We start from the raw sequence: 26,747 nt of genomic DNA, 5'->3' as shown, positions 1-26,747 counted from the left end.
GAGCTTAGGCGCCAGAATGTCCGGCCCCGGTGTTTTCCCGGTCGCTAGCGCTTGGATCGCGTCCCTCACTTCCTCCAGCGTGAGTGGAGCGCCAAGCTCCTCATTCGACCCTCCGTGGCGGACGGCAGTGCGATCAACTCCAAAACTTCGGTCAGCGAGTGCGTGTGGCCGGTGCTACGCGGCCTATAGAGTTCCCGATAGTGATCGGTCAGCGCTCGGTGGATCTCGCGTTGCGTGTAGACTAGTACCCCGTCTGCCGTCTGAATGGCACCAATCGGAGTCATGTGCTCTGTCCGTCGCACCAACCAGGCTAGCAAGCTGCCAGCCCTATCGGCTTTGGCGTGCGTCTTGGCAGTGTGCGCTGCGTAATTATGGCACCTCAGGCGTTCAAGCAGGACTGCATGCTCGGCACGTAGGTCCCCAAGCTTGGGCGCATGTCTGTCAGCCCCTTTCCCATCCCTCTCATAGCGCAGGAGCTCAGACTCTATGCTAGCAAGAGATGCATGAAAGGGTAGAGAGGCCTTCAAGGGATATAATTCAAGAGAACAATCAATTGTTTGATGTAACTCTAGGAGAAATTAATTAACCTAATGTATGAATCATATAAGCAAATACACAACATCTATTTGTTTGGACCATATGTAACAACAAATAAACACATTAAAACATATAAACGTATAAACGTATAGACAACAGAACACAAGGGTGTATATGAAAAGAATTTTATCAAACATTCATTGAATCAGCAATAAATCAAAGAAGCAGGTATGGAAATGCTGGTATGGATAACGTGATAACAAAATAATCAATAGCACAGCAAAACCTAAAAAGAACATCTATCTCAAAAACAAAGCGACTCAAACACTGCAGAGATAAGATGAAAGTCGACGTTTCGGTCTCTTTACAACAAAATTATCGAGACCATCCTCAGGACTGTTGTCATTAAAACACTGCTGAAAGCTGTACTGTAATCCAGATGGATGTAAGGTACCACAGAGTTGGTCTCAGGGAAGGGTTTAGCGTTGAACACGGGTTAGTGCCTTTAAATGGAGCACAGACGCCCCTCAGGCTCAATCGCCGGGAAATGAAATGGACGATCAATTTCTAAATGGCTACTACCTCAGGGTGAAAACCGCTCCGTAATATGGAAGCTAGGGACCTATAATCCTCTTAACATCCAACGACTGTATCCACAAAAAACGAAATCTTTTGGGCTGTGGCGGTTGCAAGACGAAGAGCTTGAACCTTCGTATCTGCGGTTGCTTCAATCTAAGACGCAGTCAACATTAATTCGAAAGGGCACCGGAAAAGCTTTTATTAGGATTATAGGTCCCTAGCTTTCATCTTATCTCTGCAGTGTTTGAGTCGCTTTGTTTTTGAGATAGATGTTCTTTTTAGGTTTTGCTGTGCTATTGATTATTTTGTTATCACGTTATCCATACCAGCATTTCCATACCTGCTTCTTTGATTTATTGCTGATTCAATGAATGTTTGATAAAATTCTTTTCATATACACCCTTGTGTTCTGTTGTCTATACGTTTATACGTTTATATGTTTTAATGTGTTTATTTGTTGTTACATATGGTCCAAACAAATAGATTTTGTGTATTTGCTTATATGATTCATACATTAGGTTAATTAATTTCTCCTAGAGTTACATCAAACAATTGATTGTTCTCTTGAATTATATCCCTTGAAGGCCTCTCTACCCTTTCATTTAACTACCCAAGCCCTCAAGGGTCTAACTGGGTCACTCACGTTCTTTTAATCAGCAAGAGATGCAGACACCTGTGCGCGGATATTCCACGTGGCACCCAAGCAGTGGCCACGGATGGTCACCTTGTGGGCATCCCACTCTATCCCAGGGTCATTCACTGTATCTTCATTGTCTTCAAAATAGGAGAGAATGGCCATGCTCAGGGAGGACCTAAACTCAGCATCTTCCAACGCTGCAGGCTGTAACCGTCATGTGGGCACTGGGGGTCTATCTACCGCCCAACTGAGATGGAACCAGAGGGGATTGTGGTCCGAGTGTGTCCTACCTAGGTATTCTGACCGGGACAGGAGGGGGAGCAGAGACTGGGAACCCACTATGCGGTCCAGGCGGACATGCAGGTCGTGCACTGCCGAGTAGTAAGAGTATATTTTATCCACAGGGTGCTGGACGCGCCAAAGGTCGTAAATGTCCCAGTGTACTAACCAATTCCTAAGGGCCTGTGCTGTCGATGTTGCTGCCACTGCACGAAGGGGCGGAAAGGAGCGGTCCAGATGGGTGTCCATGACCATGTTAAAGTCACCACCAATCAGCCAGGGAAGACCCGCGTACCACTGAAGGATGGGGTTTAAGGTTGCTAGGAAAGTGGGCTGGTCCACGTTGGGGACATAGATGGAACCCAGCAGTATGTCCTGCCCGTTAAGCTTCCCCCGAACAAAGGTGTACCTCCCCTCATTGTCCACCTGTGCGTCAGTGCATGTAAAGGGGACGCCGGCTCTTACCCATACCAGAGTGCCCCGCACCTGTGTTGAGTAGGTGGTGCCATGGATCTGCCCTCTCCAGCGGCTGCGGAGTCGTCCCAGCTCTACCTTGGACATATGTGTCTCTTGTAGAAGTGTTATCCCCACCCAGTGTTGCTGCATGTAGGCAAAGACCGCATATCTGCGCGACGGGGTGTGCATACCACGGATGTTCCAGGTCATAATGTTGGTGCATGCCATGGTGTGTGTTGCAATGTAGTTACTCGGGGGGTGGGGTGGGCCGCCTCACCAGGCCGTGGGCTGAGTCTATGGGGTGTATACACTGAGCGTCGCATCTGAAACATAAAAACCAGAACCAACATTGTAAGTTTAAGGGCGGTTTCCCAACGGGGTAAGCGTCCAAACTAATTAGAGTGATTACTCTTCAAAGTGACGTGTCTGCAAGCCAAGGGTGCGTGGCGGAGCGCGCTGTCGGTGGTGTAGCATATCTCGCCCTCGTCCAGGGCCCGCATAGAGTCAGAGGTGCTCATGTAGAATCTAATCAGGAAGGGGCACCGAGTCTAACCAACGGCGCCCTCCGGGAGCAGCGCGCATGGGAAACACCGGGCTCCTCCCTTCACAGGGCGCGGCTGTGTACCTATGGCGCGCCTCAGAGACCCAAGCTTGCGCGGGGCACATGCGCAAACAGTCAGCTAAAAGAGCATGGTGTTATAATCAAATAAAGGATACAATGAGCATTGCATTTAACACAGGTAGCATATCAGACTGTCTCAAGTCCGCCTCTGGTCACAAGATGAAGTCTGCTGTCTGAGGAGTGGCTACAGGCATCGCAGCGTCCCCTGACGTAACAGTAGACGGTGAAGAGGAACCCCTGGTGTGTGCTTCGCTCAGCTGTCCACAGCTTAGGTCAGTGCTTGTGCTCACTGTTCCCATCGTCGCTACCGTCTCGAGGGCCTCCTGCCGTTCCTGCCGCATTTTCTCTGGACTGGGGGCAGCCCGTCCCGGGCCCGCACCTTGCCTGGACCCTCTCCTCTTCCTCCGCCTCCGGGATCGCTGTTCCTGCCATCTGCCCCCATCCGATCAGACGGCCTCGTCTCCCCCAGCCTCCGATGGGGCCTCAAAGAAGCGCGTGCCCTCCGTGGTGACCACTCTTAAATGGGAGGGGAACAGTAGCGAGTATGGCCAACTCCCGTAGCTGTCGCTTCACTGCCAGATAGGAGCCACGTCGTCGCTGCACCGTCGCAGTGTAGTCAGGAAAGAACAGCACCTGACTGTTGCCCACTTTGATGTCTTTCATCTTTCGCGTTTCGCGAAGCACCGCATCACGGTCTCGGTAGTTGAGGAGTTTAAAAAGGAAAGGACGGGCCGAGTACCAGGCCTCTGGGCTTGCGCCGGCACCCTATGTGTCCTTTCCACCACGAAATGCGGGGACAGCACTTCAGTCAGCAGGATCGTCCGCAACCAGTTCTCCATATACCGTTCAGGGTTCTTCCCTTCTTCTCCCTCCGGCAGGCCCACCACGCGGACATTGTTGCGCCGAGAGCGCCCTTCCACGTCTTCCGCGCGTTCTTCGAGGACATGGACTCTGTCAATTAGATCCTGCAAAGCCGAGGCGTGGCTGTGGACCACGGGCTGCAATTCCTGGATCGTTTGGCGCTGCACGGCGACCGACTCTGACAGCTTGCGATGATCCGCGGGCAACAGTGTGAAGTCGGAGGTGACTTTATCAAGACGCGCTTCCCAGGAGGTTTTGGTCTGCGTTAGGGTAGTCCCAATACGTTCCACCGCCGCCAAAACAGTGTCCATCTTGGCCGCCAGGGCGGCCGCAGGTTCCACATCCATCCGCCTCTGCTCCGGTAGTGGGTCAGGACTGCTCTTGATTTATTCTTTTCACTGTTTTTAGACAGGAATACATCCTTGAGGCAACCGATCCCGTTTTAGTATTATTGGTGTCTCCGATGTGTATCCTTTTTAAATCACTTCTTTTCTTCTTTTTTCACACTGCACTAATCTTTCAAGAGAGTCTCGTTCTCTCATTCTACTCTCTTGTAAAAAACTCTAAAAAGAGGGCTAAACTATATCTTTTATCCACCCTCCTCTTGGTTGGAGGTATGGTGAAGTATAGTTATTTGGTAGCCCTGATGATGACACTGGACACGCAAAGGGTAATGATGGGACACCAATGATCCCAACAGAGTTTTTTCCTGTTTTTCTCTGGTTGTTCCTTTCCTTTCCCTCTTTGAGGCCATCTACTTGTTGGCCGTTATTTCTCTGCATCTCAAACCAATTTAAAAGACCTCTCCCTGTTGTTCTTTTGTACTACAGCTGAGTACATGAGATTAGATTGCTCATACATTGATGAACATTCCTTTGTGGACAGACTCTAGGACTTTTTTGTGTATTGATGAATTGAAATAGGGGATTGAGTCCATGAGTCTTTAAATGTATCCCTTCAGGCCCTCCTTGTGTGGTTTTTTTTTTTGTTTTTTTTTTTTTGCATTTCCAGATTTACCATTACTGGTAGACCTGGGAATGCGTCAACATGCGACGCCTCCCCAGGTAAGCGTAGTGAGGAGAAATATCTTTATTTCTTCTGGTATTTTCCTATTTGTATGCGTTCTGCATTCTGTAGCTCACATAGAAAGAGGAAAATGCCTCCGAGGATTGTTTTGTGCAGGAAGGTGTCCCTTTCTACACAAAAGCAATCCTGCCTGCAACACAGGCATTCTAGCACCATGGCACAAGTGTTGCTGTGTTGAAGCTAGGCAGCACATTGTGCACCAGCAGAAGGACAGGAATGTGCCATATAATGCTAAATACATCACAGTCCTGCTCTTTCACGCAGCACAGCAAGGTGCATTGCTGAATTGCCCTGCGTAAAAGCTTGATAAATGTGCTGCAAACTTTGGAGTTACATGTGTTTTAGCGCAAACATTTGCCTCCTAGTCTGAGCAGGCGGTAAATGTATGTGAGGACTCCGGGTGGAGTGGGGTGAGAAAAGGAGTGAGGTAGTACAGGAGGGAAGGGGTGGTAATCCAGGGCAGGAGAAACATTGTAAGCATTCCCACCTGAAAAAACATGGAATGAGGCTTGGCTGCTGCTGCAGCCAATGCCTCATGCAATTTTACAGTGCAGAGTTACCACGTGGTAAAATCAGGACTGTTTCTCCCACCCCCTGAAAAACCTATCCACTCATAATCAGACGGAGCAGAATTCCATGCGGTATTTCCACCCTGCCTGACTCGTATTGAGGGCCTGAGCATGATATTGCCACACATTGTTATAGTGACAATCAGAAGTGTATGATAAATGTGTCAGCGATCCCAAGTAGATGCAAAGCAATGTTTGCATAAGAATTGCAATTAGGACAGAAATAATGCCTCATGTTAGCTAGGTATGGTGGATGAGTGGATTAATGCACCTATTGGCGGAATCTGTTTCATGATCACAGGTTCAAATCCCAATGGGTCTCCTCAAACTATCATCCTTAATCGGTCGATAAAATGAGTACAATTAAACTGGGTAACATTGGAAGTCTGTTATTCAGAGTCATGAAACCTTCTGGGCAAATGTGCGCTTTACAAACACGCATGTTATGTTTGTACGCAAAAATGCCGCTAGGTAAAACATGAAAAGATTTGTGCTTGGAAAATGCTGCAGATACTGAGTCTTGCAATTCGGGAAGGGGAAAACATTGAGTATTATTTTAGTTCTTCTATTCCGAGGTGGAAATCTCAGGATAGAAAGATAATACCGTACCAAGATGTGTCTCATTGCCAGGTGTGGTATTAATTATGAAAATAAAGTACTACTTTTAATAAGGGTCTAATAGCTTTCTGCTGTACGGCGCTTTACATTTCTTTCTATGAAATATGAAGTTCTCTTAAAAAACGCAGGTTGCATGATGGTACACTCCCGCCTCAACAGTTAAACTGAGTGACACTGACCCACTTTGTGTATCTGGAAAATGTTTACTTTTTACGTTATTTATTGTAGGCATTTTTGGAACAATACACTTTTATTATACTGAGTCTAATCTTCTCCTATGTATGAATCCGCAGGAGAAGCAGAGAGATATTTCATTTATTAAACTGAACAAGGGAACTTAGCCCGAGATCTCAGGGGCTTTACTGGCGAATATCTGTAAGTCTCCGAATTGTATTCAATTCACAGCGACATTTTGTAATTCCGTTCTATTGCCCTTGCTTAACATTAATAAGATGAAAAGATCACATTATGGCGATTGATGTCCTTCAAATGAAAAGCACGCTTCCACGTGCAAAGCTGCACGCTGATTTAAAAAACATAGCATGTTACATGGGAGCTCGGCCACGGTCATCACTCAGCTGGGACATGATCGCGTTTTTATCTATTCATTGGATTTAACAAGGCGCGCGATGGGCGCAGAATAACAAGTGTGGCCAGATTATCCCCGCAGCCATCTTGTGGCTACTGCTTGGCAACCTCAGCAGGAGAACCGCAGCTTCTGGTTGCCATGACAATAAACCTCAAGGTCAAAGGGACACACGGAAGGTCAGGCAATGACAAAGGCGCATCTGAGAGGCCATCTGGATGAGTGACCTGACATAATTAGCTATTAATCCCACTCTGGGGAACAATCGAGTTAGACAAGAATGTGTTTGGGACTTTGATCGTGCTCAGAGGGATCTCATTGGGGAAAAGGGGGCGAAAAAAAGCCATACTTGGTCAACTAAGCAGATTATCTAGGCGTTCTGTTAACTGACGCAGAGAAGTGAGGCTAGGCCAGAACGAGAGGCATTTTACATATTTGACAATGTTTCTCCTTCAGTCAGCGCAGGCCTCGGCGAAGCCATGTGGCTCCCGGATTAGCGTTCTAGTCGCTTTCTCTTCACGGTTTACAAAGAAATGAGGGCTCGAGTCTCAAAATACTTAACTTAACATTCTCAGGCGACAGATGGGCAGACAGGCGCCGAGCTGAACAGCTTGGTTTACAGGTGTCAGTGTTGACAGAGGAAAGTCGGCGGGTTTGCCTTTGGGGCGCAAGGGAGACGACGGCTCATCGGTAAAACAATGGCAATCAGGGGGTGTTCTCGTTTGAACAGAATGGTCAGACTTATAGGATGGCAGGGCCTGAGTCCACCCTCTCACCAGCATCTGCCCCTCTCCTTCTCATCCATGGCCCTTGTGTCTTCGACAGACTAGTACTTATCGTTCAGAGATCCTAGCTTAGGACCCAAAGAGAAATCACTCTCAAGAGCAGCTGTGCTTGGAAAAGAAAGTCTTTTTCAGTGACTTTTTCATGATATGAGATTATTTTAGAGTTATTTACAATGTGGAATATATACTTGCGGTTCCTTTAGCACGCTTTTGAGCCAGGCTTGGTGGTCAAGATTAATGGCATTATTTTAGGGATGTGAAACGGTAAAGACACATTCATGACTATGGTATCTTACGTATGTGCTGCATGCAGTAATTGTTGAGGCAAAGTACAGTGCTTGCATTTTGTCTTTTATTTAATGAGGTCATCCAAGCAAAGTGCTCAAATTTGAAATGATAACATAAAAGGGTTGGTAGCAAGTTGAATGCATACACAGACCAATTGCCTATACATAAAATTGCTGCTGTCCATTCGCTGTGCCCTAAATGTTCTATACTGTTCTTACTTCTACTGCTTGGTCTTTTGTAAATTCCTCCTACTTTTGACAGAGGAAGAAATAGAGAGCACGGAAGATCAGTCATTTCCCCAGAAACACTGAATGTTTGGCTACAGTGGAATCAGTTTCAGTACCAAACATTTACTTCCCATTACAGCAAACGTGTTGTTGGTACAAAGGGAAAGTTGGTGACAGTTTGTTTTACAGGTAGGAGATTTATACAGAAGTGAAAAATGAGTTTTATATGTCAGACACAATGATTGGGATGATGCATATGTGCACCTAGATGCTAGTCAACAGGATACAGCATAGATGTAAGCATGTTCTATTGCACTCCGTTTCTGCTTGCCATAGTCAGTGCTGCATGGTGGCTGTAAAATCAATGTTTATATTTAGTCTTTATAGATTAAATCTGAACATTGTTTTTTTTGCTGTAATCATTGATATGCAATATGGTTTCTAAATAAAATCCAATTTGCTCCTTTTCCTATTTGCAAAAAGCGTTCTCTCACTAAACACAAAGAAGGGCAACATATAGGTGGTTTTGATCCCGTTAAGCTTGTTTTGGTCCCAAAATGCCAGATAAAAGTCTGGGTGCAGACGATCAAACGTGTACTTTCTTTGCCACAACGCCACTTCATTAATGACCTCATCAGGACCTCATTTCCAGTGTGCCACTCAAGGCTGGCTGAATACAAAGAGAGGCCATTTCAAATGTATATACTGAGCTCCCTTCCTATCCCTTAAACACATTCCAATGGCAGATGTGGTCTTTGCATATGCCCATACTTTATTATAATATAGCATTAAAACAAATAAAGACAGCAGATGGCATGAGGAACAAACCCTTAGCCTGATCACTGGGGTTGAGTGATACAGTCCGCTCTGAATTCTGTAATAACTGACTGTTGTCTAACCTTTAAGCTCCAATCTGTCACCAGCATAGGGCTCTAGAGGGTGGGAGGACCCTGTCAGTTCAATGGGATGACAGCAAAACTGGCATCTCTTACTATGTCTCCATGTATCACTATCTCCCACTCTTTACCATTCACAACATCCTCCGGCAAAGACTCAGTATCACACGAAAGATGAGCTAGAAACTCCCGCAGACAGTAAGTGCCTGATTCAAAATGGTAAACCTACACTTTTGTGTAAGTTTACGATTGTTGGCGTTTTTCAAAGGGATTCATGAGTAGTATCTTTACTAGATAGGTCTTTTCGTGTGTGACACGGCACACTCATAAAGATACTACTCGTAAATCCCTTTGTGAATAGCAAACAATTGTAAACTTACACAAAAGTGTACATTTACCCTTGTGAATCAGGCCCTAAGTTTTTTAGCTTGTGTATGAAATGAGTGAACAGTTGAGATCCATGACATGTTTTCCAGTAACCTGTCCAGGTCACTGGGGGTGGCATTAGAAGTAATTAGCCCTGCCCCTTCTCCATGGTCTTATACCTCCAAGGCCCCTTCATGACTGTTCAGGCAGTGATTGCCTCAAAGCCCTTCCACCACTGTACATGCACTCCTCCTCTCTCACATGATAAAGCACTTTTTGAGGTTGGCCGTTCTATGAAATGCACTGATGCCAGCCATGGTGCCATTTTCCATGTAGAAATTGCCGACTGTGATGAGTGCGGCTGTAGAGGAATTGTCTTGGACAATGACTAACAGATTCCCCACTGGTTTGTTCTGTCAAGAGATCGCAGATAACACTGCAGGCTTCCATATCAAGAGTCCGTAAATAACTGGTCCTTGTCCCTAGTACGCATACATCTTTTAAGCTGGATTTATCAAACCACTTGTAGATCAATCTTGCGGTTGACAAATATCGATAAGATTCCCACTTAATTAAAAGGTTTTTTTTAATCAACACTTTCTACGCCCTGAAGATGGTCTAACGGACAAAGCCAAAATTAGAACAAAATTTCGACTTCTACACCTATTTCCTACTCAAATGAAAGAGAGGCAATATTAGTTTTGTATAGATCTCTTAGTTTGCCCGAAATAGATCTCTGTGAAAAGGTGTTCACATGTGTGACTGTGAAGGATTTTTCAGTTCATGTTAATATTACTTCTGGTTGCATTGTGTTGTGGTTTTTATATACCCTACACTAATGAATTTTTAATTGGTACTAAATTTTACTTGATTACACACACCCTTGTGTTATTTTCTTTGATGATTCATTCATTGATAATTAAACGTGATCCTTTGTGATTAATCTTGATGTGAGTTACGGGAATAAGAACTCAATTGAAAATCATTGCTAAGTATCGAAGAGTTATAGAAACAAATCCCTTGTCGGCATATTTACCTGCTTATTTTCTATGTACAGCAGACTTTACAGGCTCCTGATGTTGCCTCCTCCTTCACACAAAGAACTTCTTTGTGAACAAATAGGTCTACAAATGTTAGCCCCTAAACGTGCTACTTTACTTGAACACTTCCTCTAATGTTATTTTGTGTTTTTGCCGTCATCAGCTTCTTTCATCTTCTAGATAGTTATTAGCCCTAATCCTTGTGCTATCCTAATTTGATTATCATATCAACGCACAGTAGACAAGAATTCCTTCTACTTATTATTTATGTGGTTACAGTACATTCTATAGTTCTTGTATAGCCCACTAGCTTGCATTCACAACTCTTTCTGATGCTAACAGGTAGTAGGGTGCTCTATTAGTAAGGGAGGGGCTCTAAAGAGTGTTTGGGCCTTGCACCTTTCTCCAAGACCCATTGAAGAGTGTTACTTGTGTCAATTGTTTAGTCTTGACCTGTGGATTGTTGTCTGATAAGTGTATATTCTGTGGGTCATGTACTCAGTCTGGGTTTTCAGTCTGTTGTCTGCTGGCTGTAACTGTTTCCTCTGGAAGCAACACTGCAAATGAAACATGTCTTGCGTTCTTGTCTACCACCAATATAAATATGCTCAGTGTGTCAAGTGTTATGGTTACCCGTATACGTGATTTTGCAATTTTCCATAACATTGGCAAGAGTAGTTCTTGGAATGGATTATGTTGGCAATGTGTGTGCGCATGGAATGGGTTATGGTAAGGTGTGAAGGTCTAAGTGCTCTGTCAGTTTCCCAGATGTACAGTGTTTGATTGTGTATTACTTTCCTCCAAATATCTTTGATTCCGTGAGTGGGATAGTACTTTGCTGTTAAAGTGTTTGAGTCATTATGACTGAAAACCGAAACTGCAAAAACGAGAACAACAGAAGAAAAGCCTTGCTCCCACTGAAGAGACACCTCTTCATAGATTACGTTACCTCCAAACAATAGGATTTACCACCCACACGTTTTGCTTCATTTTAAATGATCATGACTTAGGGTTCTATTTTTCTTCAGAGCTCCATTTATCACTAGCTAGGTGTCTGCTCTACAAAAACCTATGTTTACATACACACATTGTCACTTTGCCCCATTGCCTGTGTTAACTCTTGCAGCCGAGCTATGTGGCTGTCTCCCTACCCAGGTATGTGTTCAGGATGGCATGTCCTGCTGTGGATGATCCACTGTCCACAAATGTGTAATTTTCTATTCCTCAGTGAGGGAGTGTCACTGTCCAATTGTGTGTCTCTCTTGTGCCCCCATATATATGACTTTGTAAATATAGGTATATGTATTGCTGCCCCAATAATCATGAGCAGTGTCCCATTGTGGAAATCTTCCTGTCTCAATGTGCTGGTTTCCTTGCCCCAGTGTACTAGTCTTCCTGTGGTTTGTCTGTATTTCCATGTCCAACTACGCAGGGCTTTCTGACTCTGGTTTTATGTCTCTGTAGTTATGTTTATCAGAGTGGCTGTATCTTCCAGTCTACTGGCCATTTCTTTCCATCCAAATAACTGTTCAAGCATCTATCTCTCTGCCTCCCTGACTGTGTCAATATCTTTTGTCCTATTGTTTGTATCATTGTCTCGCTGCCCGAATAGCGATTTATCTCTCACTGACCAGTGTATGTGGCTATGTCTCCCAGGCCATGTGCTTTTCTAGGTGCAGCCTACCTCAGGCCATATTTCAGAAGTGTCCCAGGGACACAACAGGCATTTGTGGGGTTACAACAGACGTGTGTGCATGCTTTGTGTGCCCCAGGTACTTTGGTAGTACAGAAGGGGCCGCAGATGCTGTGTGTCCCTTTCTGTAACACCGATAGCACTGACGCATATAAAGCCTCAGCACTATTATCAGAGGGGACTCCCTCACTTGCATGGGGGTGGCCTCATGTAAATGGGGGAACCCCTAGGCCTCTGCGCCTGTGCTGTATTACAGATGCAAGTGCAGAGGCAAAAGAGGCTGTCAGGTGGTGCACTGACAGTTAGCCACCTTAAAGGTGGCACACCGTCAGTGCACCCCCTGATGGTAGCCCTCTTGAAGGGGTCAGGGGGGGTCAAATGAACCCCCAGACATCCCCTTGCAGGCGAATGTATTCAATCACTGCACCCGCCTACAAGGGGATCTCTAATCCCCCTTAAAAGTGCAGTCAGATTGCCGTGTGCACTGTGAAACAGGGAGTGGCTTCAAAGCAGCCGCTCTGTTTTTCACATGAATGCACTGATCCAGGGCAGCATGAGGACCCAGCTACCCTGGGGGTCAGCGCATTCTTCCTAAAATGGGGCATTTTCCTTGTTTGCACCAGGCTCACCTTTTAAAATGAGCACCCAGTGCAAACAAGGAAAATGCATGATATGTATGATACTGCACCTGGTGGGCATATCCCAACATTTCAAAATTAGTAATATCTTTCTCATTTAGAGAGTCCTATTGCAGTGTTGTGCCTCCCTGTTTGCCTATTATGAGACTTGTTAAATCAATGTCTGCATACCCCAGCTTTAGCAAGCATCTTTCAGATGTCCTCTGTGGAATTCTTCTTGTCCCAGTATGACAGTATCCTCTTCCCAGTGTCTGTGTCTTCCTATTTAGTGTATTTTTCTCCATGTCCAAGCAAAAAATAATCCTTGATCTTGAGTTCATGTCTTAAACTGTTGCAGAGATCATTTTGGTGGTATGCAGACAAAATATCGAAATTTAAATATCGATATACAATAATATCGATGTTTAAATCTCGAAGGGACATAATATAGAAGGTAAGTAATATCGATAGATATTAATATCGAAATTATTAATATCGATGTTTTAAATATCGATGTTAGTAATATCGATGTTAATAATTTCGATGTTACTAATATCGATTTTTACATTATTTTTTGTATATTATGTGTTTATTATGTTTTTAATTTATTTTTATGTAATGTAATACATTTTTGTATTTTAGTACTGTAGCGGGATGTGGGTTTATAGGGGAATAGGGTGGGAAGTAATTTAATGATATTATATTCATTAATAATTAATAGGAATTATAAATTAATTTTAATTAATTGGTAACTAATTTTAAATAATTGATTAATTGATAATTATGTTCTGTAGCGGGTTGTGGGTTTATAGGGGAATAGGGTGGGAAGTAATTTAATTATACTAAATTAATTATTAATTAGTAGGAATTATAAATTGATTTTAATTAATTGGTAGTTAATTTTAATTAATTGATATTTAATTTTTATTAATTGATTAATTGATAATTATGTTCTGTAGCGGGTTGTGGGGTTATAGGGGAATAGGAAGGGAAGTAATTTAATTATACTAAATGAATTATTAATGAGTAGGAATTATAAATTGATTTTATTTAATTGGTAATTAATTTTAATTAAGTGGGAATTAATTTTTATTAATTGATTAATTGATAATTATGTTCTGTAGCGGGTTGTGGGTTTATAGGGGAATAGGGTGGGAAGTAATTTAATTATACTAAATTAATTATTAATTAGTAGGAATTATAAATTGATTTTAATTAATTGGTAATTAATTTTAATTAATTGGTAATTAAATTGTATTAATTGATTAATTGATAATTATGTTCTGTAGCGGGTTGTCGGTTTATAAGGGAATAGGGTGGGAAGTAATTTAATTATACTAAATTAATGATTAATTATTAGGAAATATAAATTAATTTTAAATAATTGGTAATTCATTTTAATTAGTTGGTAATTAAATTTTATTAATTGATTAATTGATAATTATGTTCTGTAGCGGGTTGTGGGTTTATAGGGGAATACGGTGGGAAGTAATTTAATTATACTAAATTAATTATTAATTAGTAGGAAATATAAATTAATTTTAATTAATTGGTAATTAATTTTTATTAATTGATTAATTGATAAATATGTTCTGTAGTGGGTTGTGGGTTTATAGGAGCATAGGGTGGGAAGTCATTTAAATGCAATTAGGTAATAATGTTTTTCAATTAATTATTTTGTTAATTATATAATTGTTTTTTAACTATTAATTGGTAATTAAATATTATTAAATGGTATTTTTTATTAATATTTTTAGTTAAATATTTATTGCTAATCATGTTTTTAATAAGTATGTATTGGTATTTGTAAATGGTTTATATTTATTTAATAGTTACATTTTTTATTATTTAAAAATAGTTTTTATTTATAAGTAAGTTATTTTTACCACTACGCCATCCAACTTTTTCCCTACTGTTGCACTCTCTGGAGTTGGAATAGTAATTGTTACCCCTACGCTATCCAACACTTTCCCTACTGTTGCACTTTCTGGAGTGGGAATAGTAATCGTTACCCCTACGCTATCCAAGACTTTCTCTACTGTTGCACTCTCTGGAGTTGGAACAGTAATTTTTACCCTTACGCTATCCAACACTTTCCCTACTGTTGCACTCTCTGGAGTGGGAATAGTAATTTTTACCCCTACGCTATCCAACACTTTCCCTACTGTTGCACTCTCTGGAGTGGGAATAGTAATTGTTACCCCTAAGCTATCCAACACTTTCCCTACTGTTGCACTCTCTGGAGTGGGAATAGTAATTGTTACCCCTACGCTATCCATCACTTTCCCTGCTGTTGCACTCTCTGGAGTTGGAATAGTAATTGTTACCCCTACGCTATCCAACATTTACTTATTTTTTAAAATTTGTTGTACATTTTTATTAATAGTTATTTATATTAATATTTTATGTATATACGTTTATTTGTAATTTATTATATTTTCATTTATTTATAAGTTATTAAAATCATTTTTTAGAGTTATTAATAATGAAGTATATACTATGTATTATATCTTTATTATTATTTGTTTTTGTTACATAATGTATTACTTTTAAATATTATAATATATTTTTAACTATGGTGATTACATATATAAGTATTATTTTATTTATATTACATTTCTTTAATTAAAAAAACGATATTTTTCAAAAAACGATATTTTTGACATCTATATTTTTTGGGGATATTTTTGTACTTACCTTGTTGGAGATAGGATTTCGATATTGTTTTAATCGCTATTTTGGTTGCGATATTTTTGTATGTAGATATTTTTGTATTCGATATTTTGTCATAGATTCCATTTTGGTATAACCTCGTGCCTATATCTTCTTGTCCTGTATCACTGTCTCTCTGATCCCTTTATATACCCCTTCGTGGTATAAGATTCTCAGTGTTCAGTTCATTGGGTGCTCTTGCCGTAGTGTTTAAGTATTCCTCTGATTGTGCTCCTGTCTCTTTTCATTGGTTATACAGGCATCCTTCCCCGATGTCTGTGCTTGCTTCCTTGAGTTCTCACACATCTCAGTCCAAGTATTCATGTCCTTCTAGCTTTAGTGTACTTTTCTGTTGCTGCCCCACTCACCCATAAGCCAGGATCCACAGAAATTGTGATTGTCCAGCCTCTCACCTCCAAGCTAGCTCTCCACATTGACAAAGCAGGATGGGCAGCTATCCCTAAGGGGAAAAGGGGGAAATAATAGGGAGAAGGAATTGGTTTCAAATGAAGCATGGCTCGCACTATGAGGGATAGTCTTGTTCTGAGGAACATCCTGGACACCCATCCCAATAACACACAATCACAAGGAACACCACGTAAGTGATATTTAGATAAAAAGGTAACCCTAATGCACCATTCAAGAAAACCTCGGATATGTACTTAGCACAAACATAAGAAAACAACAATCCCCATAATCCTTAAGAAGTCTGATATATGTTTAATCAAGGAACTTTCCAATTAGTTATCATAGGAAAAGTATATAAAAAGTAAACAGAACAAGGTTTCGATATGCTGCCCAAAATTCTTTAAGAGAAAGGGGCCCAAAGTCAATATCTCGGAAATGCAAGGATTAATTTAAGAACAAAACAGAGGCTGATAAATCTAGTCAGGCAATGGTGAATTAAATAGAAGGGAAAAACATGCTAACAAAACTAAGCCTATATACCTATGGTACAGTGCACTGGCCTAGACTCATTGTAAAAATGCAAGGCACAGAGAATTTCTGCACACAGAAGATGCTGACATTATTTGCAGCCAGGCGGTAGGAGGGAGTAAATCCAGCAATGCAAGATAGGAAAATGCTGTTCCAGAATATGGGTCTCACAAAAAATAAAACAGCTTCAGCAGGGCGTTGTCGATGAGGTGCCACTGGTGCGGAGCAGAGTAGCAGAGGACAGCATGGCAAAACGCCTGTCCGAAAAGAAAGACGTTTGGGTTACAGGTCCAGGAAAAAAAAATCCTTCTCCTGATTCGAGAACGTAAAGCCAAGTACCATGGCAATTGGGGACGTGCTATATATAGTACCTACCCCATACCACATGATTTCTGATGAGTACACTTTGCAGAGATCTCGTAAATACCTAAGGACATGTGATGGAGTGAGGCCAAAATATGCTAAGCTCCATGTGTATTTTCCTGTGGAAAACATCTAATAAGCAAGGTAACACAAGCGCCACATATACCTAATAATTTCCATATATTCTACAGCACTCACTACAGGAAGTGGAGGGGCTGTACCTAGATGGTCTTATCCTCTTTTGTGGGTCTACAGCAGGAATAAACTGTGCAGGCAGATCGGGTGGTGACATTTTCCCCCTGTGAGACATCCGTGTGTCCTAGTTCCCAACCTCAGTGTCTCACAGTCCTATCATCAGTGTTTTTCTCTCTGAATCTTCATGACACGGTGTCTGTGTGGCACTGTTTCAACATTAGCATGGCCCAGCCACAAGAGTGCCCCAAATTAGCAAGCCCTTGTGCCATTATGTTCCTATTCCATGTCAGTGTGGTGAAGTGTCCGAGCTACATATTGAACCAAAATCAAACATTATACCTGTTCCAATGTCAATATATACATTTCTCAGTGTCAATGTGCTTTTCTTAGTGTCACATTCCTTTCTCACTGTGGTCCAATCCCAGAGTAACTGCATAAGGTGTCAATGTTAGAGCCTTCCCATCTCATTCTTAGTGTGGCCCATTCTCAGAGTCACTGTGTAAGACTTCCTGCCCAACTATCAGTGCAGTTAATTCCCAGTGCATCCTGGTGTCTGTCTTTCTAACTCCTTGTCTCTTTGACATGAGCTAAATTGAGGGTGCCATAGTGTCAATGGTCTTATTCACTTTCCCCGTAGCACTGCTTCTGTCCCTTTGCGGCTGTGTTCAAGTGTCACTTTGTTCCACCAAGAATGTTTTCTATTGCACTTTCAGTTTCAATGTGGAATTGTCACAAAGGAAGTGGTTGTGTCTTCCTTTTTCAGTATCCCAGTCTTGTCAATTTATATAGCAGCAGAATGCTTATTAGGGATAATGGTGTTAGGTATAGTACAAGAGAGTCAAGCATTGTTGTCAGCAGACAACACAATTTAAAGAGGGTGTCTCCGCTTTCCCTAATGTGAGGGGCTTACTTACAACAAGGTAGCACTGCATTCCCTATGAACCAATCTCTCTTTGATCTACCCACATCGTGTAACCTTGGACCCCACCAATGATGGTAGGGGGAATATTTTGTGTTTTGAGGATTGGTGTTATTTGATACACCTTCCTTACCATTCAGGTTCATGATTTCTGGAGTGCAGGAGACTGGCTCCATTAGAATCTGCTCCCCTTTGTGACCACATGCTCCATGTAGTGTACTTCTGGGATGAGACAGCCTGATGTGTTGCTTTGTATGGTGCAGTGCTTAGTTTGTAAAAAATAAGTGCCAGTTCTCTTGTCAGGAGGCCACTGCAACTTGCACCACTCAGCGCTGCCAATAAAAGTACCAACACAACTACTAACTATCACATCTCCACAATTGTGACAAGTCATACTATTCCATGCCACTCAAAGCTGTAAGAATGGCTTGAGTGGCAGGTACTAGTCATTTTTAACGTATAGTTAATTATTAACCAAAAGTTGCTGTGCTAATCTCCGAATTAGACAAACACCACCACCATGTGGCAGACTGTCATAAGTGCCGGTGGTGACAATTAAGTGCTAGTGCAGAGCAGCGGAAACTACTGGCTCAAATTAAGCACTGGTTTGGTTGGGTACGTACGCTCAGTTTGGACTGTGACTGGTAGAGGGTCATGAAATTGCATTTCATCAGGAGCATCTGCAACCAGCAGTGTGGGCTACTGAAGGTTTGATGGTATGTTGCTGTGGTGGGTTGTGAAGTGCCAGTGAAATCAGGATGGTGGAGATGTTTCAATCTAAGCAGGAGTAGGCAGACCTTTGCCCAGCCTCGTTACAGTTTGGAAGATTAACTAGGTTTGAATGGGAAAGATTTTAGGCCCTTCACCCTAACAGACCGAGGCTGGGGTCACAGAAATTATCTTGTTTAGCTGGTTTGGTTTATTGTTGAAACATCTTGAATGGATGTGCACAGAGAGGTGGGAAAACAATGGGTCATAAAGGGTCACATGACCAGCCCTTGGACAATCCCCTTTGTGCAGCCCATTCGGACAGATCTTCTGTCTCACCTTTAATAGACTTCAGTTCTTCAAGTAGCTATTGTCTTAAAAAAACAGAGGCGTCTCACCCCATTTCAACCGCATAAAATAATCAACAAAACAGCACAAGATTCTCAGCATGGTCCCATATATTTAACCAGGCAAACGAGAGCTTGAAAAATGCATTGGCACCCCAAATCAGAATCTCAAACATGGGCAACAGATTAAATGTTGTTCTAGGTTTTGCTCCTCTACCCTCCTTCCCATCCCCTCACTCGCATCCTACGCCTCAGGATGACAGTCTTTTGCCTGAGGCATCTCTTTGGCAGAAAAAAAAGACCTCTATATTCTCAAACCTCGCCACTCCACAATATGACACTCAAAAGAGAATATTTCTAAGCCTTTCCCCCAAAAACAAAAAGACAGCTGCATCACCTGCAAAGTAGTAAATATAGTACAACATGTCTCTAGCTAACTTTCACCTAAATCTAAAAACCTCATGTGATCCTGCTCTTCAGGAAGGAACGGAAGGCCCTCCTCTTAAACAACACTTTAGCCTAATGTAAAATTGTATGTTTTAGTATCATATACAGACATAGCATATGACATAAAATTGTGTGATAAATATTGTTGACAAAAATAATAACCCATTGAGTGTAGATTTTCTATTATTTACCCCACTGAGCCAACATGTTTGTAGCTAACATTTTGTCATATGATGTTCTACAATATTCTAATAACACACCTATATAACTTTCACAAGCTGGAAATCATCCTCATCCTGCCTGCATCTTCGTCCTCATCCCAATACTCTGTTCTCTTGTGTTGCAGTAACTGTGTGATGCTCTGCTTCAGCAGCATTATGGGGTTAAGCAATGGAAAAGAGAGGTGATAAGGGGCGTTCCATCAGGGCCAGACTGCCTGCCAGGGATTTCGATGGCTGGTAGGGTGGGGGCTGGTTTCACTGATGGCGGGGGCAGGTTTTGTGGCTGGGTATTTGCTGGCCACATTCCTGCTTCGAGCGCATTAATATTGTGTCTCAGTACTGTTTTCATCGGCTACTTGTTTTGCAATGTTTAAAGTATCCTTAATTTTCATACATATTAATAATATTACGTGTATTTCTATCTTAATGCCTAGACTACTGCCAGGCAGTCGCTTTAGTATTAAGGAAGAAATCTATTCACAAACAGAATGCAGTGGCCAGAGTGGTCTCAACCTGACTCGTTCAGAACATATTCCTCCAGTACTGGCTTCCTATCATTTGTTACCAGGAACAGAGTGCCTTAAATTCAATTTGCAGTGTCCTCCCATAAATGGGACTTTGAGGACAGATTATCTCCCTTGTCCAATCACTTTAACCATTAACATACCATGCTTCTGCTTAGATTCAGTACTTCTGCCGAATTGATGATCCCCAACTTTCAGAAAATGTGTATGAGGCTGGCCTTGGCAACAGCAGCCAATCTTTGGAACACATTTACTCTGTAGATTCAGGATGAACTGAGCTTACTGAAATATAGCGTGACACTGAAATCATCACATTAATTAGCTCTAAGATTTCAGAGGGTGAATGTTAAGTCAAAACACAGATGCAGAGGCAAACAGGCCAACGGGAGGCACACTAAGAATGCACCACATGGGAGTTTTTTACTCACTGTATCCCTTTTTGGGGGATCCCTAACCCCTTTCAAAAGAGAGACTTGTGGCCATTTTACAGATAGGGTGTATAGATCCTGTTTTTGGCCACAGCGCACATTTAAGCCGGTGCGCCAGGAGCAAACAGGGAAAGTGTGCCCTATTATGTTGAATGTGCAACCCTCAGGACAGTGCATTCAAGAAAAAATATGGGACAGCTGTTTAAGAGCTGCTCTGTGTTTCTCTGTGCAGGCAGCAATCCGTCTGCACTTTTAAGAGGGATTAGAGATCCCCTTGCAGGCGGGTGCAGTGAGTGACTGATTCCTCCAGAGGGCTGCCTTTAGGAGGCATGCTGAAAGTGCACCACCATTTTGTGGCACACTGAAAGAGTGATTCCTAAAAGCAAGTTTGCCTCTGCGCCCGTGTCAGAGGCTGCAGAGGAAAAGAGAGTCCCTCATTTGCATGGGGTCACGCTCCACGCTCACATGGGAATGCCCTCTAATGTTCGCTATCTGTATTGCAGAAGGGGCCACACAAGTGTTTTCTGCCCCTTCTACAATACTTCTTAATCACTACGTGACAGACTGGCAAGTGATTGATCAACCATCCCTCCCTCTAGGCGGGGATGATCTCTTGCTTTTGTTAAGGATATAATCTCGATTAATCACACATTGCAACTTCGTCAACGAGGGTCTGAACACACTTGACAAGTGGAATAATACAGTTTATACATAGGCCACCCTGCATACATATACCCTGACATGACCCTCGTATATGTACCAGCTGGTACCCTTCTTCCTGCGCTACGCATTAATTACTACTTTACCCTATGATTGGCGACATTAATTATACACTCCAAATATTACCCAAGAATTGTATGCTTTTAATGAATCTGATTCCCACACTGTGGTTCTACTGTAGTTGTGTTTCCTTAATTGTGTCCAATAGACATACTTCATGAATATGTAAACCGATATATGTACAACTGCATGTCGCCAGTTTGCTATGTTGTTATACCTATATCCTTCCTGGTAATTGTGCACTGATTCTGATCATCACGGACATGAATACCTATGAGCTCTTGCAACATTCTGCTTAATTTAATTTTATCCTATTTAGGTTTCTGTTCAACGTCTTACATTTTCAATCACACCCTGTATAGTTCAATTCCTGGTTGTTTAAGTTTTTGTTCCACATTCTGCATAATTCAAACCCTATCTGTCCAGTTTTTCCTTCCCACAGACCCTCCTTTCTACTCTTTTCCCCTTCATCTTTGACTCTTCCCCCGAAGGCACGTGGATTCCCCCATATTTGGCATTCAGTATAGTGTTCCGACTACTCTTTTATATATCTCTCCAGGCATGCCCCACACTTTCGTAGTAGCATTACTAGTTCCAGTCCTGGCAGTGCGATGACCTGCCCACGAGTACTCCTCCTAGGCTTCCTTTTGAATTAATTATCATCATAAGATCGGTTCCTGCTTCATACGCCAGTACGCTGCCCCCCTGCCTGCTTGATTGGGCTTCATGGGCTGGTTTGTTTCTTCCCCTACCTTCAATCATGCACCTGCAATGTTGCTCTTGACTATCTTTTGACTCTCGTGTTTTTAGGTATCGCCTGCAAATGCTCTTGCGCGTTGCTGGTGGGATTATAGTAAGTGGAAAAGAAAAGTCTACCAAAACGGCTGCGGATCCCATACAGTTCATGTGTGACATGCACCTGCACGCCAGCCACATAACACACCACCATTTGTCTGTGCCTCGGCATCAGACTTTAAAGGCTGCCGCTCCACGGCCCCCCCTGCGTGCACATCGCGCACCACCATTTGTCTGTGCCTAGGCATCAAACTTCAATGGCTGCAGCTCCCCCGCCCCCCGTCACAGCAATGCCGTGAGCTTGTTCTCCTTTTCTTTCTTTTCTGTTTGTTACTTTTTATACTCTGACTCAATCTCTTGTGTATTTCTTTCATTTTGCTTTCTTGTCGTTTGTTGCTTTTTAATCTAACATTTTTCACACACTTTAGTTTTCACTATCAGGTCTATCTTAGTCACCGTCTCTCTTTCTCCACCACCACTCATCATACCTTTTTTTTAAACATTTATTTTGGATTCCTAACCTCGTCTTCTCATCCATGTCGCATGCGTCGTTGTCTGTATCCTTTGTACGCTCTCTTTCGCAGGTTCCTTCGACTTGTAAATACTGCGATGTTCCATCAATGCTCAAATACGCATACATGTGTCTAGACTCTCTTTTACTCTCTCTTTCTGTCGTTTCCTTCCGATGAAGCGTGGTCTTTTGAGTCGCGCTAATCACACTCCAAAAGGCAGCGTTTGACACACAGTCTTTTTCATGCAAAAACATACATTTGCCCCCCGCCACAGCAATGTTGAGAGCTTGTTTAATTGTATGATTAATCTCGCGCTTTTGCCTGGTCACCTTATCATCCTATTTTGGCTTGATTCATTTCCTTGCCATTACCGCGCTCCTCGGTGGCAGCCCTAAACATTCACTGACTTCCACCTCTCAAGTTGGGTAATTATTATTTCTGGCTCGATCGAATATGCGCTCCTGTCAGGTTTTGGCTGCATTGATGCACCACTCATCTCCGTGCTCCTACATGGACACCCAAACACAACTTGACCCCTGTTTCCTTCTGTAAGCCTGCACTAGTGTTGGCTCGATAGTTTATGTGCACGCTGCTGAACTGCCATCCTAATCCTTACCTGCTCTTGAATATTTTTAGTACCTGATACCTCAGGCTTTCTGAAATAATGTTTTCCTGCTACGAGTCTTAATACAGACTGTGATATTCAACCGTGTTGCCTCTCCCATGTTGTCTCCTTCTTGTAATTTATTTACGCTTGATTAATTGCCTTTCAAATAGAACCTTTTGAGACAATGTTGTTTGTTAACACGTTGGTAGTACCGCGCAGGCGCAGAGGCAAAGAGATTCCTTCATTTACATGGGGCCACACCTCGTGCATATTAGGGAGCACCCTCTAATGAGTATTATCTGTATTACAGAAGAGGCCTCACAAATGTTTGGGGCCACTTCTGTAATATCAAAGTGCTCGGAGGGCACACAAAGTAGGTACAAACACCCACTGCACCCCCCAGGGCACTTCTCTAATATGGCCCAAGGCCTGTTTACTGTGAAATAGGAAGCTGAGGGTGGAGTTGGGCACGGTATGTGCTATTTGTCCTCTTTTAGGGTTGTAGACATGAAACATTGGATTTTCAGCAAAAACGACGGTTTGCTCTTCTTTTTTGGCATATTTGCTGTAAATTAGGTTGTCACTTCTATTAGTCTGAAGAGAAGATGCATGGACCGAGAGAGCAGCATTGTCATATTCATTTTACACGGTGTTGTCATGTTAGCAATGCCTTATATGAGCTTTCTGTATATATCACAAGTAGCAGCACAGCCTTTCATATTGAGCAGTTCATATTTAAAGTAGGTATTTGATTTTCGCACACTCGCTTTACAAATGTTTCCTGTTTTGATATTTCTAGTGCTATTCCCAGTGATTTTGTGTTTAGTGTTTGTGCACAAGCATCACGCTTCATTAAAAAAAAAACCACAAGGCCACAATTTCAGCAATGTTGTCATATTCAATCATGCCCTTTTGCTTTTCTCAGTGAGCTTTCTCATTTCAGCACTATGACCTCTTAAGGGTAGGTGTCCTTTTATAATTACATCACTTTATTGTTGCTTAGTTGTTACTGGAGAGGCTACATGAGCAGCGGACTCCCCAACAGATGATGCAGGCATGTATTTCTTATATCTTTCAGCCAAATTATTTTCATACCAAGCACATATGGGGTAGGACTAATCAGCTATGGGCAGTCTGGATCTTCCATTAATTAAACATACTACGAAGAATGTGCCTCATTCTTCCTTGAAAATAGATAAAATATTAAATCCGATTTGCAAAGGGATATGGAGCACTCATCTCACAATAGCCCTTCCTCTTCCCGAATTGTTGTACACTCATGTCTACCGGAGCACAACCTCAAAAATAATGCTTCATGGAACAACGTCCCGCTACCTCCAAACTTCTTCAATGAAATCCAACTATCAATACTCTTACTTTGGACCAAGATCATTAATGCCTCTCTACTTCAAAGCACAATCTCTGATTGCCTAAAGTCTGGGCCGGGCAACCCTATTCTAAAAACATCGACCTAAAGAACTTCCACCCCATCTCAAACATTCCAACTGTGGCAGCGAAACTCCTGGAAAAATGTGTACACGTCCAACTCTGTAACCACATAGAGCAATTCCATCTTCTTGACTAATTCCAATCCGGCTTCCGCCCCAGGGCACAGCACCAAATTCGTACTTACACATATAGTGTACGGTGAGCTGAAAATGTTGAATCAAAACAAATCATGCCTTCTTATCCTCCTCGACCTTTCTTCAGCATTCAACATGACTACCTACTAGACCACTTGGAACGTAGGATGGGATTCTCAGGGACCGTCCTAAACTGGTTCACCTCGTTTCTTCAAAACAGAACTAAAATAATCAAGGTTAATTAGTCCCTGTCTAAGTCAATTCATGTCACTTTAGAGGTCCATAGAGGTCCCACAGAGTTCCTCCTTCTCACCCACTCTCTTTCACATGTTCATGGAACCACTAATGTTAATTCTGCGCTCATCCAACACCCTGTAAAACATGTATGCTGATGAAACTCAATTATACTTGAAAGTCTCCTCCCTTGAAGACTCAAACCCCTCAACTTTGCCCTACAAAAAAATCCCAAACTGGCATAACAACCTCAAACTAAACACTCTCAAAACTGAATTCCTCCTAACCGCCCCCCCCCCAATCAATCACCAGTCATAAATGAATGGATGAAGCAACTAACATCCTTCAACTGCCTGCCTCAGGTCATTGATTCATCGAGATCACCAGGAATTATTCTCGGCAAGGACCTTAACATATAGAATCACAACAATGCTGCCACCAAAGGAGCGAACCTCCAAAGAAAAATCATAAGAACATTAAAACCCTAACTACCCCCCAATGGCTTCAACTCTGCCTTCCAAGCCCTAGTGATCCCCAGGCTGAACTATGGAAGCGCAGCCCTAGTGGCTTCCCAAAATCAACAATGGCTCCCTTAAGGGCCTCCCTCAACTCTGCGGCTAGGCTAGGTTCAACACTGGATCGAAAAGAAACAACCACACCATCCCTGATTTGAAATCCCTCAACTCACTCCCGAGCAAGAATTCGCCTGAAAATTGAATGCATGAACCACAAAGCTCCTTCTCTGGCATTGCGCCAAGAATTTGGAACTCAATCCTCCATGAAACAAGACTGAATCCCTCAATGGCATCTTTCAAGAAAGAAGTTAAACTACTATGTATGAACTAAATTTGTGCCCTAATTCCTTGGAAATCTTCTCAATGAGCTTACCTGGACTTGTCATCTTTGCTTATGATTACGGCTCACTTGTTATATTACTGTTTTGACCTATCTGTCCTATCATGGAGGCGAGCCCGCCCTCTTTGGAGATCTGCCATATTATGCACTTTTCTCAACTGTTATTATATTGATCGTATGAGTCTCTGTTCTTTAACATGTGTAAAGCGCTCTGATACCCCTGAGGGTCTTGTTTGCGCTATATAAAACCTTCAAAATAAATAAATAAATAAAGATTTCAGTGAGTAAAACTGTTTCCTTTCAATCTTCACTGGTATGAATTTATTACAAAAAGCCCCAGAATTAAAATATGAATTAATTACACTATTACATGCAATTTTCTCTCAGTTTTCAAAAGTCTAATAGTTTATCTGTCCCGCATAATCAATTATTATCATTTTAAATCATGCATTGGCAGACCACTGTGTCTTGCTGTTTGGCTTTGCCAATGTAAATCTATTGGCTTTGCCAATGCTTTTTTCTGATGCTGTTTAGCATTGGCTAAAAGAAAAAGAATAGTATTGCCAGAGCTTTTGCAAAAGAAGATGAGTGGGGTAATGTATATGAGCTCACGCATCATCACACGTGCACATATGCAATATGACGCAACAGAACCACAGCATGATGACGACCGCATGCATGCCCCACCATATATTCACATGCATGCATCACCATAAATGCACATTTATAATCAGGATATGGCTTCCATTTTGTTTCTCAAATGTAAAGTTCCAAGATGGTGTATTCTCATTTTGGAGAGGTACATTTAGAAAAATGTCTCAAGATGCATTTTCACAAAG

This window comes from Lissotriton helveticus, chromosome 6 (genome assembly GCF_964261635.1).
Source record: "Lissotriton helveticus chromosome 6, aLisHel1.1, whole genome shotgun sequence".
Lineage (NCBI taxonomy): Eukaryota > Metazoa > Chordata > Amphibia > Caudata > Salamandridae > Lissotriton > Lissotriton helveticus.
This window is presented reverse-complemented; position numbering follows the sequence as displayed.